Genomic DNA, 15,896 nt, shown 5'->3' on the forward strand with positions numbered 1-15,896 from the left:
TGACCTTGTGTTCCAGTGGCGGCTAATCATAAAGTCTGAGGTTCGAACTCAACAGCTCCTTGGAAATCCTATACAGGGTCACTATGAGTCAGCAAAGACTCAACAACACTTAACAACAAGAACAACAATTGTAAACGGTTAGCAGTACCTTGAAGGATAAAAATACTGAGTTATCAATATGATTTGAAAAAGCTTATATATTTTCAAAGAAGCCAAGCTGCATAAGGAGGCTTCAAGAAGTTTGTGAAAACATTCAAGTATTGTTTAATTCCATTTTTCCAAGAACTTTTTAAAGACCCCTATTATATTATTACTGAGTCCTGGTGTGGCATTATAGGATAAACTCTGGGCCGTTGCCCACAAGGCTGGCAGTTCAAATCCAGCAGTGGCTCTCAGAAACGTTATACAGGGCTGCTATATAAGTCAGGACTATCTTGACGGCACACAACAAGAGTATATTTCTACATTCAAATGTCTTAACATGACCTACAGGACATTCTACAGTTTGATCACACTAATTTCCAGTCTCTTCTTTTACTGTCCCTTTTATTACACTCAAGAAACACAGGTTTCTGTTCTATAGGACTATCAAGTTAATTCATACCTTCGGACATTTATACTTGTGCTTTTCTTTGCTCAACCTTTTGTACAGCCATTCCCTTTTTATCATTCAGGATTCCAGTCCTCTGAGAGGCCTTCCCTAAACACTCTTTTACTGCCTTTCTCTGACCTTGGCACAACAGTAGTTTTATTTATTACTCTGCACCTTATTTTGTTACATATTTTGCTTATACATTATAATTATATATGTTGTTGTTGTTAAGTACTGTGGAGTTGGTTCCAAGTCATAGCAACCCTGCACAGGGTTTCTGAGTCTGTAAATCTTTATGGGAGCTGAAAGACTCATCTTTCTCCCAAGGAACGGCTGGTAGTTTCAAACTGCTGACCTTGGGGTTGGCTGCCCAATTCGTAACCAATAATTTACTAAAACATCCTGTCTTATTATTTTTCCTAAATAAGACAGCATGTTCTGAAATGTTATAACCGATTATAATCATGTTTATAGCCTGTCTTCACATCTAATATTGAAGCTCACAACAGTATCCTCAACAATTAGAACAGTGTCCACCACTGTTGGATACTATTGATATGTGAAGAATGAATGAATAAAGGCTATCCATTAAATTAGTGGAAAATATGAGGTTATCAGAATCTACTGCAGTACCAGGGCTCCATAGGTCATAATGAGGCATGTGAAAAGGGCAGTAACTGTTTGCAAATCTGTAAAATCAGCATCCTGGATAACATCGCAAAGTGGTGCTTTGAGTAGGTTCAATAATCAGCTGAATTTGTGGTATTATTTATTAAAAAAGGTGTAATACTTCAATAAAGGTATACAATTTCAGTTTAGAATTCAGTAGAAAACTGTAAAATGAGAAAGTTGGAAAAATTAGCTAAAGATTTTAAGAAATGATACAAATTACTTGGCATTTATTCTTATTTCTGGAAGATAAAGTATAATTAATCAAGGATTAATTAGACCCGTGAAGTATTTTATTTATATAATAATTATTAATTATGTCAATAATACATTGATAATCATATACTACTAAGTCAGCCAGAGTGATCCTTGGAGGCCAGGATGGCCAAACTTCATCTCTCATACTTTGGACGTACTGTTAAGAGGGACCAGTCTCTGGAGAAGGATATCATGTGTGGTAAGCTGGAGGGTCAGAGATAAAGAGGAAGAACCCCAATGAGATGGATTGGCAATATGGTAGCATTGATGGGTTTAAGCATGGCAACAATTGTGAGGTTGGCCCAGGATCGAGCAGTGTTTCGTTCTGTTGTGCATAGGGTCACTATGAGTTAGTACTGACTCAATGGCACCTAATGACAACAACAACTAAGTCCTGGAGTGGTGTTGTAGGGTAAACACTGGACTCTCACTTCAAGGTCAGCAGTTCAAACCACCTACCACTCCTTGGGAACGTTATACAGGGTTGCTATGAGGTGGAATCGACTCAACAGCTCTTAAAGACAACTAATTTAATGAAGTCCTGTGTAGCAGGTGATAAACAAAAGGAGATCTCACTCCACTCTTACTGACTACTTACACACAGTCCAAGACAATAAAAGATGGATTCATTTTAGTCCAACAAAACTTTAATAAGCAGCTACTATTTACCAGGTATTAAATTCATTCTTAGTAAATGAAAGATAGTTGTTGTTGCTGTTAAGTGACGTTGAGTCAGGTCTGAACCACAGCGACCCTGTATAGGTTTTCTGAGGAGCAGCTGGTGAGTTTGAACTGGCAATCTTGCAGTTTAAACCAACTTTGCAAGTTCAGCACATTAATCCCCTGCAACACACCAGACTCCAAAGCAAAGGTTATAAACAGACAAAAAGAACTACCCCTGCCTTCAAAGAGTGTTTACTCTTATCTTTGAAGTGTTTGTTTAGTATAGTAAAAAGACAAACATATATAAAGTTGATTTAAATACAACATTAAAGGTGTGTAAAGATGCATTTAACTCAGATTTGGACATCAGGATCATTTCCTAAGAAAAATAATGCACTAGTTGAGGCGTGAAAGTTAAGTAGGAATTGTGTAGGTAGAAAAAGGGTAGGATTCTAAGCAAGGTATAGCATTAGCAAAACCAAAACTGGTTCCTACCTTTAAACCTTTACTTATACTAATCTCTGTTACCTTAGCCTACAAAATTAATTACTGGAAATGTCCTTCCTTCATATTATCTATTTAAAATTTCACCTTTTTACGTGCAATTCAAGTTACACTTCCTAGAAGATAACTGGATCACCCCAAAACAAATATAATAAAGAAATCCTCAGCATTTACAGCCAATATTACAAAATGTTAGACATAATAACTGGTATGTGGTCTAATTTGTTTAATCTGAATTAATCTAACTTTGTAGAACTACTGGCTCTGCTTTCTAAGGTAGGTTTTATCAGAGGAGCTAACATGTTATACATGCACATTGATAAAAATCATGGCAACTCTGTAAAACAAGAAAACAGGGAATTATGCTTTCATTGATACATACCATTCTCCTCTTTCAGTTCCTCCACCTCTCTAGGGCTAAGGTGAAATGCGCCCTTTTCATTCTCAAGTTCTACCACTCTCTTTTGAAGATAGGCAACAGTCTCCTCAGTGAATGCCTAAATTGTAGAAAGACAACAAATTAATAATTTTCCAATGTACAGCTCTCATATTAATGCCTAGATAGCTTCCAGCTTCTAAGAGTTCTCCAGCCATAAAAATGCTTTAAAAATAGCATCTACTTATCTGCTTTGATAATATTTGAAGTAATGTTTTACTAAAGGTAAAAAGTGAAGTAAGGTATTTACCATAAACCCAAGACAACGGGGTTTAAATTGAATACTGAAGCCCGGATTACAAAGATAGAAACCCTACGTCTACTAAGGAAGATGCCCATAAGAAACAGTAACAGTTTAAAGTGTACAATGTCATAAGATTAGATTAATGCCACCGAGTAACAAGGTTTCTCTCTTGAAGGACAATGAACATGAAGAAAGGATTCTCAAACAGGAGCAGAGACAAAAATAATATATTTGTTGCTATGGGCCGTCAAGTCAATTCCAACTCACATCGACCCTATATAGGATTTCTGGGGAGTGGCTGTTGGGTCTGAACCATTTGACCTTAGAAATAGCAGTCCAGTGCTATCCTAATGCACCACACCAGGAGGCTCCCTTAAGAAAGAAAGAACCATAATTCCCCACCCACCCACCAAGTATCATAATAATTATCTTGCATTTAATTTAAGGATCCAGAAATCTGATTTCCCTAATGGCAGGTAAAGATCTAATTATGCTTTATCTTTAGTTTTATGACTTCTTATATATTTTCCTTCTGCTAAGGGATAATGCTATACAATTTTCCATAAAAATATTGAGTTTTTGAGTCACAACAATCTTCGTATAGCACACTTGGCACTTCATATGATCTTGAAAGAAATACCAAGTGGTGAATATAGGGTTTTACAGTTTTGACCCTGAAGGATGATCTCAATTTGCAGTATAACTAAAAATTACTGAACCCATTGTTGTGGAGTTGATGGTGACTCATAGCAACCATTCAAGACAAATTTGAATAGTGCTCCAAAGCAGCAGATCAAAAAAGGGAACAAATCTTTACAGCAAGAATCATTCCCACCCTTCCACATACAGAGTAGACAGGGATGGGCAAATTGGACATTGGCTATGCAAAATGGTGGGGGTGGGGGCTAAAAAGGCAAGAAGTGATAGGCTTACAAGCTTTTAAGAAGGAACCTAGAGGCAGGGGGCCTGGAGGAAGGCAGAATCTCCAGTAAGTAGTATACAATCTATCTAGGTAGAGCTGATAAAATGAAATACAGATGGGTCTCTTGTGATACAATGGAGAATAATTGTTATCAGGACTGATTGTGATGGTTGGAAATGTAAAGGTAGACGTTTTATAGCAAGAAAGGGAGTGATTAACTTTCCAGCCTAGGAGCAGAGATCCCTAGTACCATCAACGGAGAAGAGTGGAGAGTGGGACAAAACCAGAGAATGACATATGTGGCAGCATCACCCTGAACTCAATCGACAAATCATTGGGCTTCCATGATTCGTTATGCTACACTTCCACTCATTACCTGTGCAGCTTGCTCCGCCTGGGTCTGGTTGAGCTGCAATTGCAAGGAGCTGATGAGTTCCTCCTGGTGTTTCAGATGGTGCTGCATCTTTATAAACTCCGCCATCTCTGTGGAATACTTATCAAACTGAAGACACAGAAGAATAATTCAGTTTTAGCAAAATAATTAGCATTAATTCTTTGACCCATCTTTCCTATTTGTCCTAAATATCTACCACGTTCCTTCTAATTTCCATTTAACACAAAAGAGAATTACATATATTTTGGCTTTTAGAAGTAGTTATCAAAACTTATTTGTCAGAGGACATAGCCACGGAGGGCTAGAGCTGAGAGTAAAGCGTACAGCTGATAGGAAGTGAGGGGAGGCACATAAGAATGCCCAAACTTGCGGATAGTACACATTTGACCTAGCCTCGATAGATTGATAAACAGAACTCGACTAGAAGTTGTTAAAGAAATTTGATAAAAGAAATGTGTAAATTGCTACAATTTGATGAACTCCACTTATGGATGCAGTAGTTCAAAATACCAATTGAGAGGGAAGGAGCATTCACATCAAGGATCAAACCTATGCCCTCTGTATAAAGGATAGGTAGGGATGCGCAGCTTAGAAACAGGCTACCTCAAATGGGGGGCTAAGAAGGCATGAGGTAGGGAGAGAACAAACAGATGCCTCCATTCAGGTGACTGAAGGGGTTTCCATCTTGGAGGGTTCTACCGTATCAAATGCACAGATAGCCTCAAAATTTAAAGTGACAGTTTCCATTTAAACCAAACGGCAATGCAAAATGGCCACAGCTGGCCAAGAACTGCTTATCACTAAGAAAAAGTTTTGAACGGGGGTTGTGGAACAGGACAGGCATACTGAAAAGGAAATAGGCCAAATATTAACTCCTGAGCTACATCCCAACAACCAAAAGAGGCATGTTGACATTTCTCAGGAACAAGAGTAAAAAGGGAAGCCCATCTCCTGATCACATTTACTTGGAAGCAATCAGAAAGCATATATATATATATATATACTCGTGTAAGTATTAAGGCCACAGATAACACCTGAATGTGCACAAAAAAACAGAAATGGTTGACCATTATCAGGACATGTCCAGAAACAAGATAAAGTGACTGAAACAAATGAGTTGGAAGTAGACCTACCCACTCCATACTGGAAAATGGGCAGGCTCTGGAAATGACTGAGAAGGAACTCAGAAAAATGATTATAAAATGGATCAAAGCACTATACAATGGAGTTGAGAAAAATATGGAAGAAGTCAGGAAAGCGCTACAGGAACAATCAAGTAAGACAGATACAGCATTGAAAACAACCTACAGAGAGAGGTCCAAACAATTAATAATAGAATATCAGAAATGGATAATACAATGAAAGGGAAAAGGAGTAGACTGGAAGAGATAGAAGCCAGAACTAGACCTAGATGATAAATCTCTCAATGCTACTAGGATAGAAGAGCGAGCACGAAAAAGGATAAAAATATTTGAAGAAGGTCTAAGATTCATGTTGGACAACATGAAGAGGAATCACTTTAGAATGACTGGCATTCTGGAAAAGGAGGAATCACACAAGTCCACAGAGGAGAGATAGTTGAAGGGCTTCTGGAAGAAAAATTTCCTAACATCTGAAAAGCGAAAAGATAAGCATTCAGCAAGTTCAATGAACCCCAGGAAGGATAGACCTAAAAGAAAATCACCAAGACATATAATAATTAAGCTCTCTAATGTCAAAGATAAGGACAGGATCTGAAAAGCAGCTAGAGAAAAGAGAAGTGTAACATACAAAGGCAAGTAAATCAGATTAAGCTTGATCTCTCAACAGAAATCTTGCAGGCAAAAAGGCAATGCGGACACATATATAAAAAACCCTGAAATAAAGAAAAAAAACAAACAAACTGCCAACCAAGAATCTTCTATCAAGAAAAGCTGTCAATCAAATATAATGATGTAATCAAAACTTTCCAGGGTAAACAAAAGCAAAGGGATTTTTGTCAAAGCCAACCCTGCTATGTAAGACATCCTAAAGCAAGTTGTGTGGCCTGAAAACCAACAAGAACAGACAAATCCAGAGAATGACATACGTGGCAGCATCTCCCTGAACTCAATAAGCAAATCATTGAGCTTCCATGATTCGTTATCCTACACTTACACTCATTACCTGTGCAGCTTGCTCTGCATGGGTCTTCTCAAGCTGTGATTGCAAGGCGTCAATGAGGTCTTCTTTTTCTTTCAGCTGCTGCTGCATCTTGATAAACCCCACCATCTCTGCACAATGCTTATCAAACTGAAGACATAGAAGAATAATTCAGTTTTAGCAAAATAATTAGTATTAATTCTTTGACCCATCTTTTCTATTTGTTCTAAATATCTACCATGCTCCTTCTAATTTCTATTTAACACAAAAGAGAATTACACGTATTTTGGCTTTTAGAAGCAGTTATCAAAACTTAATTGTCAAAGGACATAGCCAAGGAGGGTTAGAGCTGAGAGTAAAACCTACAGCTGATAGGAAATGAGGGGAGGCACACAAGAATGCCCAAACTTGCAGATAGTATCCATTTGACCTAGCCTAGATGCCTTGATAACCAGGCCTCAACTAGAAGAAGATAAAGAAATTTGAAAAAGGAAATGTGTAAATTGCTACAATTTGATGAACTCTACTTATGGATGCAGTAGCTCAAAATACCAACTGAGAGGGAAGGAACATTCACATCAAAGATCAAACCTATCCTCTCTCTATACAGGGTATATAGGGATGGCAACTTAGAAACAGGATATCTCAAATGGGGGGAGGGGGTAAGAAGGCATGAAGTAGGGGGAGAACAAACCAGATGGTGGATCTGGTAAAGCGCATTGAGGAGCCCCGTCAGCAAGAACAAAGAATACTGGACCAAACAGGTTCATGGCAGGGTCTCAGAACTCTGAATCACACATAAGGGAATTTTTAGAAGGTTGGAAGGCTTACAATTAGGCCAGTTTGTTGCAGAATCAAGAAATCCAGTGCTTTCTAATTCAATACGCTCAGCCGATCCTTTAGCCACCATCTCGGGTGAGACCAAGCAGGGCAAGGATCAGAGCAGTCACAGATGGCTAACAGAACCCTTGAGATTAAGGAGTGGACATTCTTTTTTATTTGTTATCTGTTCATTGTTCTCTCACTGTCTGCACGCCTCCATTCTGGTGACTGAACGGGGGTGCCTGAGCGAGTGGACACCCCATCCCATCTTGGAGGATTCTAGTATATCATGTGCACAGATCGCCTCAAAATTTAAAGTGACAGTTTCCACTTATCAAACGGCAGTACAAAATGGCCACAGCTGGCCCAGAACTGCTTATCACTAAGAAAAAGTTGTGAATGAGGGTTGTGGAGCAGGACAGGCAGACTGAAAAGAAAACAGGCCAAAAATTAAGTCCTGAGCCACATCACAACAACCAACAGTGGCATGTTGAAATTTCTCAGGAACAAGAGTGAAAAGGGAAGCCCAACTCCTGATAACATTTACCTGGAAGCAATCAGAAAGCATAACAAAACAACAAAATACATACCCATCTAAGTATTCAGATAACACCTGAATGTGCACAAAAAACAGAAATGGATGACCATTATCAGCACATGTCCAGAAACAAGATAAAGTGACTGAAACAAATGAGCTGGAAGTAGATCTACCCACTCCATACTGGAAGATGGGCAGGCTCTGGAAGTGCCTGGGAAGTAAATCAGAAAAATGATTATAAAATGGATCAAAGCACTATACAATGGAGTTGAGAAAAATAAGGAAGAAGTCAGGAAAGCGCTATAGGAACAATCAAGTAAGATAGATACAGCATTGCAAACAACCTACAGAGAGAGGTCCAAACGATTAATAATAGAATATCAGAAATGGATAATACAATGAAAGGGAAAAGGAGTAGACTGGAAGAGATAGAAGCCAGAACTAGACCTAGATGATAAATCTCTCAACGCTACTAAGATAGAAGAGCGAGCACGAAAAAGGACAAAAATATCTGAAGAAGGTCTAAGATTCATGTTGGACAACATGAAGAGGAATCACTTTAGAATGATTGGCATTCCGGAAAAGGAGGAATCACACAAATCCACAGAGGATAGTTGAAAAAATTTCCTAACATCTGATAAGCGAAAGGATAAGCATTCAGAAGAGATAGAAGCCAGAACTAGACCTAGATGATAAATCTCTCAACGCTACTAGGATAGAAGAGCGAGCACGAAAAAGGACATGAACCCCAGGAAGGATAGACCTAAAAGAAAATCACCAAGACATATAATAATCAAGATCTCTAAAGTCAAAGATAAGGACAGGATCTGAAAAGCAGCTAGAGAAAAGAGAAGTGTAACATACAAAGGCAAGAAAATCAGATTAAGCTTGGTCTCTCAACAGAAATCATGCAGGCAAGAAGGCAATGGGGAGACATATATAAAAAACCCTGAAAATAAGAAAAAAAAACAAAAACCTTCCAACCAAGAATCTTCCACTAAGAAAAGCTGTCAATCAAATACAATGGTGTAATAAAAAATTTCCAGGGTAAACAAAAGCAAAGGGATTTTTCTCAAAGCCAACCCTGCTATGTAAGCCATCTTAAAGCGAGTTGTGTGGCCTGAAAACCAACAAGAACAGACAAAACCAGAGAATGACATACGTGGCAGCATCACCCTGAACTCAATCGACAAATAATTGAGCTTCCATTATTCATTATCCTACACCTCCACTCATTACCTGTGCAGCTTGCTCCGCCTGGGTCTGGTTGAGCTGTGATTGCAAGGCGTCGACGAGGTCTTCTTTTTCTTTCAGATGCTGCTGCATCTTTATAAATTCTGACCTCTCGGCACAATGCTTATCAAACTGAAGACACAGAAGAATAATTCAGTTTTAGGAAAATAATTAGCATTAATTCTTTGACCCATTTTTCTATTTGTCCTAAATATCTACCATGTTCCTTCTAATTTCCATTTAAAATAAAAGAGAATTACACGTATTTTGGCTGTTAGAAGCAGTTATCAAAACGTATTGGTCAGAGGACATAGCCATGGAGGGCTAGAGCTGAGAGTAAAGCATACAGCTGATAGGAAGTGAGGGGAGGCACACAAGAATGCCCAAACTTGCAGATAGTACCCATTTGACCTAGCCTCGATGGCTTGCTAACCAGGCCTCGACTAGAAGAAGATAAAGAAATTTGATAAAGTAAATGTGTAAATTGCTACAATTTGATGAACTCTACTTATGGATGTAGTAGCTCAAAATACCAACTGAGAGGGAAAGAGCATTCACATCAAAGATCAAACCTATCCGTTCTGTATACAGGGTAGATAGGGATGGACAACTTAGAAACAGGATACCTCAAATGGGGGGGGGAGGTAAGAAGGCATGAAGTAGGGGGAGAACAAACCAGATGGTGGATCTGGTAAAGCGCATTGAGGAGCCCCGTCAGCAAGAACAAAGAATACTGGACCAATCAGGTTCATGGCAGGGTCCCAGAACTCTGAACCACACATAAAGGAATTTTTAGAAGGTTGGAAGGCTTACAATTAGGGCAATTTGTTGCAGAAGCAAGAATTCCAGTGCTTTCTAGTTCAACATGCTCAGCTGCTCCTGGAGCCGCCATCTCGGGTGAGACCAAGCAGGGCAAGGATCAGAGCAGTCACAGACGGCTAACAGAACCCTCAAGATAAAGGTGTAGACATACTTTTTTGTTTGTTATCTGTTCATTGGTCTCTCACTGTCTGTACGCCTCCATTCTAGTGACTGAACGGGGTGCCTGAGTGAGTGGACACCCCATCCCATCTTGGAGGGTTCTACTATATCATGTGTACAGAATGCCTCAAAATTTAAAGTGACAGTTTCCACTTAAAACCAAATGGCAGTGCTAAGTGGCCACAGCTGGCCCAGAACTGCTTATCACTAAGAAAAAGTTCTGAACGAGGGTTGTGGAGTAGGACAGGCAGACTGAAAAGAAAACAGGCAAAAAATGAAGTCCTGAGCCATATCACAACAACCAACAGTGGCATGTTGAAGTTTCTCAGGAACAAGAGTGAAAAGGGAAGCTCATCTCCTGATCACATTTACCTGGAGGCAATCAGAAAGCATAAAAAACATCAAAATACATACCCATCTAAGTATTAAGGCCAGAGATAACACCTGAATGTGCACAAAAAACAGAAATGGATTACCATTATCAGCACATGTCCAGAAACAAGATAAAGTGACTGAGACAAATGAGCTGGAAGTAGACCTACCCACTCCATACTGGAAGATGGGCAGGCTCTGGAAATGCCTGAGAAGGAATTCAGAAAAATGATTACAAAATGGATCAAAGCACTATACAATAGAGTTGAGAAAAATAAGGAAGAAGTCAGGAAAGTGCTACAGGAACAATCAAGTAAGATAGATACAGCATTGCAAACATACTACAGAGAGAGGTCCAAATGACTAATAATAGAATATCAGAAATGGATAATAAATGAAAGGGAAAAGGAGTAGACTGGAAGATATAGAAGCCAGAACTAGACCTAGATGATAAATCTCTCATCGCTAGTAAGATAGAAGAGCAAGCACGAAAAAGGACAAAAAATATCTGAAGAAGGTCTAAGATTCATGTTGGACAACATGAAGAGGAATCACTTTAGAATGATTGGCATTCCGGAAAAGGCGGAATCGTACAAGTCCACAGAGGAGAGATAGTTGAAGAGCTTCTGGAAGAAAAATTTTGTAACATCTGAAAAGTAAAAAGATAAGCATTCAACAAGGTCAATGAACCCCAGGAAGGATAGACCTAAAAGAAAATCACCAAGACATATAATAATCAAGATCTCTAAAGTCAAAGATAAGGACAGGATCTGAAAAGCAGCTAGAGAAAAGAGAAGTGTAACATACAAAGGCAAGAAAACCAGATTAAGCTTGATCTCTCATCAGAAATCATGCAGGCAAGAAGGCAATGGGGAGACATATATGAAAAACCTGAAATAAAGAAAAAAACAAAAACAAAACTGCCAACCAAGAATCTTCTATCAAGAAAAGCTGTCAATTAAATACAATGGTGTAATCAAAACTCTCCAGGATAAACAGAAGCAAAGGGATTTTTGTCAAAGCCAACCCTGCTATGTAAGACATCATAAAGGGAATTGTGTGGCCTGAGAACCAACAAGAACAGACAAATCCAGAGAATGACATATGTGGCAGCATCACCCTGAACTCAATTGGCAAATCATTGAACTTCCATGATTTATTATCCTACACTTCCGCTCATTACCTGTGCAGCTTGCTCTGCATGGGTTTTCTCAAACTGTGATTGCAAGGCTTCAACGTGGTCTTCTTTTTCTTTCAGATGCTGCTGCATCTTGATAAACCCCACCATCTCTGCACAATGCTTATCAAACTGAAGACACAGAAGAATAATGAAGTTTTAGCAAAATAATTAACATTAATTCTTTGACCCATCTTTTCTATTTGTCCCAAATATCTACCACATTACTTCTAATTTCCATTTAACATAAAAGAGAATTACACATATTTTGGCTGATAGAAGCAGTTACCAAAACTTATTGGTCAGAGAACATAGCCATGGAAGGCTAGAGCTGCGAGTAAAGATTACAGCTGATAGGACATGAGGGGAGGCACCCAAGAATGCCCAAATTTGCAGATAATATTCATTTGACCTAACCTCGATGGCTTGATAACCAGACCTCGGCTAGAAGAAGATAAAGAAAATTGATAAAGGAAATGTGTAAATTGCTACAATCTGATGAACTCTACTTAAGGATGCAGCAGCTCAAAATACCAACTGAGAGGGAAGGAGCATTCACATCAAGGATCAAACCTATCTCCTCTGTATACAGGGTAGGTAGGGATGTGCAACTTAGAAACAGGCTACCTGAAATGGGGGGATAAGAAGGCATGAAGTAGGGGGAGAACAAACCAGATGGTGGAGCTGGTAAAGCGCATTGAGGAGCCCCGTCAGCAACCATAAAGAATAGTGGACCAAGCATGGTCAGGGGATGTTCCCTGATCTCTAAACCACACATAAAGGAATATTTAGAAGGTTGGAAGGCTTACAATTAGGGGAAATTTGGGCGAATTAGGTGATATTACAATTAGGGGAAGGCAATGCGGAAACATGTATAAAACCCTAAATGAAATAAAAAACTGCCAACCGAGAATCTTCTACCCTGAAAAGTTGTTAACCAAATACAATGCTGTAATCAAAACATTCCAGGGTAAAGAGAAGCAAAGGGATTTTTGTCAAAGCCAATCTTTTATGTAAGACATCTTAAATGGAGTTCTGTGGGCTGAGAACCAACAATAAAAGACAAAATCAGAAAATGAGATACGTGGCATCATCAACCTGAACTCAATTGACAAATGGAAGGGTCAAGTACAGAATAAAATGAAAAGAACAGACGATCTGGAATGTCAGTCTGTGATCAAAACAATTACAATGTGATATAAGGTAAACACAGAGGAACAATGATCTAGGTGGTGAGCAGTACAGCTAGATTACATCATAAAACAGACTGTCTTAAATGAAGGGAAGAATTAATGAAATATAATACAGCTACAACAGTGCAGCTGTGGTGGGGTATTTAGTTCAGGTGTTGGGAAAGGCAATACAAGAAGGGGGAGCAGGTGGAAGAACATGAGAGATAGGGGAACACTGAGACAGTTTTGCATAGCCTAAGTGGGACAAAGGCAAAGAGTGATGAATGCTCAACCTTGGAACAACAGGTCGCTGTGAGTCAGGTATCTAGGCATAGTTTGAAGAAGGGAAATAATACTAAAATACTTGACTCTCTTATGAATGAATATTGGTTTCCCTTGCTTACTACTGTAAAATAGACATATTATTGGAATAGAATGGAATGTTTAGAAACATGATTAGAGAAAACTTGTAAGCCTGTCTTTAGCCTATAGCTGATTGAAATACCTAAAAGGGGCTCTACAACTTGCCCAGTGAAATAGGCCTCTTACATAGCCTTTGCAGAGTATAGAATCTTAGGTGGAATCCTGAATCCCTTCCAGCACCTTATGAGGTGGGACATTCCCACTAGCAAGGACAAACAGAGCAGCCTGGAACAGCTAGAGCAACAGAAGATATATCCTCAAAGAAAGATCATCAGGAAAAACCCATAACAAAAATGTCAGCATGAGCAGCTACTACAAGAATAAGCAAGCTGTTCATCAGGAAGCCACCAATGCAAGCAATCAAGTTTCTTCAGGACAAACTCGCCTCTAAGAATGAAACTCAAAGGGAACACACAAACAGGCATGTAAGCTTGCTGGCGACCACATTGGTCTACTGGTGAGTGGAAGAGGGGGAAAGGCATCAATGAAAAAATGGGCTGAGTTCAACCACAGTCCATTGAATCCCATTGACCTGGAGACGAGAGAGAGAAGAGGAAGGACAAAGTATGGTGAGACCTGGGGACACTTGAGCCCATGGACAAGGACATAGCTACAGAGGGCTAGAGCTGAGAGGGAAGCATCCAACTGATATGAAGTGAAGGGAGATGGACAAGAACACCCAAACTTGCAGACCGTACCCATTTGACCTAGCTTCGATTGCTTGATAATTAGACCTCGACTAGAGGAAGATTAGAATTTTTTTTTTTTATAAAGGAAACAATGGTAAATTGCTACAATTTGATGTACTTGACCTATACTCCTAGGCAGTATATATAAATACTGCCTATTTATAGGCAGTAACTATAAATACCAACAAAGGGAAGGAGTCTTCACATCAAGTATCAATGCTATCCCCTCTGTACATAGGGTAGATAGGGATGGGCAACTTAGACAATGGCTACCTAAAATGAGGGGCCGATAAAGGCACGAAGTGACTGGCTTACAAGGTTTCAAGAGGGAGTTTAGTTTAAGAGTGTGAGGTGGAACAGAGTCCCCACTGAATAGTGTTGTTCATCTTGTCTAGATGGGTCTGGTGAAAAGAGATGGGGATAAGATTTGTATGCTTCAATAGTGAATAATTGTTATTATGACTAATTGTGACTGTCACAATTGTAAAGGTAGAAGTTTTGTAGCAAAACCAGGGGAGTGGTTAATTTTATAGTCCAGAAACAGAGGACCCTAGGTCCATCAAGGGTGAAGAACACAAGTGGAATATGGGACCTTATCCAGAGAAGCAGCAATACCAGAGATGGAGGCAGAGATGGGGTTATGGAGTGGAGGAGGCTCTGATGACTCTAGATTCATAGGAAGAGAGGGACTAAGATCTGGTGGCCAGGAGACAGACTTGCAGAATGTGCCCTTTGGAGGTGTAAGCTAAAGTAAATAGAGAGAAATACTATTAACTGATAGTACATGGAAAGGATTATAATCATTGTAATGAAACCAGGTGTATGACTTGTTGAATGTAAAATTGATGATTTGCCCTGTAAATGTTCACTCAATGCACAATTGTTGTTGTTGTTAAGTGCCATCGAGTCGGGTCCGACCCATAGCGACCCTGTACAGGGTTTCCGAGGGTGTAAATCTTTACGGGAGTAGAAAGCCTCATCTTTCTCCCGCGGAGCGGCTGGTAGTTTCAAACCGCTGACCTTAAGGTTCACAGCCCGATTCGTAACCACTACGCTACCAGAGCTCCTCAATGCACAATACAATTCTTAAAAAAAAAAAAAAAAAGTCATGAAGTGATTACCTTACTAGTTTTCAAGAGGAGTTTAGTTTAAGTGTGTGTGGAAGAAGGTAGAGTCCCAACTGAATAGTTTTCATCTTGGCTAGACAGGTCTGGTGAAAAGATATGGGTATAAGACACTTATGATTCAATAGTGAGTAGTTGTTATCATAACTAGTTACAATTGTAAAGGTAAAAGTGTTGCAACCAAAAGGGGGGATTAGTTAATTTTACATTTCAGGAACAGAGGACCCTAGGACCATCAAGGGAGAAGAGCTGAAGCAGAATGTGGTACCCTATTGGGGGAAGCAACAACATCAGAGATGGAGGCAAAGATGAGGACATGGAGACAGAGAACAGCAGAAGACTCTAGATTCATGGAAAAAGAAAGGCTGTGTGCTGGTGGCCACGGGGGCAGGCTTATAGAATGTGCATTTTGGTTGTTTAAATGATTATATGTCTCTGAATGTTTTTGTGTACATCTACAAAAAGACCAAAGGGAATAACAGCAAATACTATTGAATGATGATGCACGGAGGGATTGTAATCATTGCAGCGAAATGAAATACCATAGGATGAGTTTAAAACC

The 15,896-nt window shown here is 39.3% G+C and overlaps 1 pseudogene; it reads right to left on the reverse strand.

Moving 5' to 3' along the window:
- Window positions 1-15,896, reverse strand: part of LOC102826566 — a 79,343-nt pseudogene that overhangs the window by 50,882 nt on the left and 12,565 nt on the right.

This window comes from Chrysochloris asiatica, unplaced genomic scaffold (genome assembly GCF_000296735.1).
Source record: "Chrysochloris asiatica unplaced genomic scaffold, ChrAsi1.0 scaffold00179, whole genome shotgun sequence".
In the NCBI taxonomy this organism is placed as follows: Eukaryota; Metazoa; Chordata; class Mammalia; order Afrosoricida; family Chrysochloridae; genus Chrysochloris; species Chrysochloris asiatica.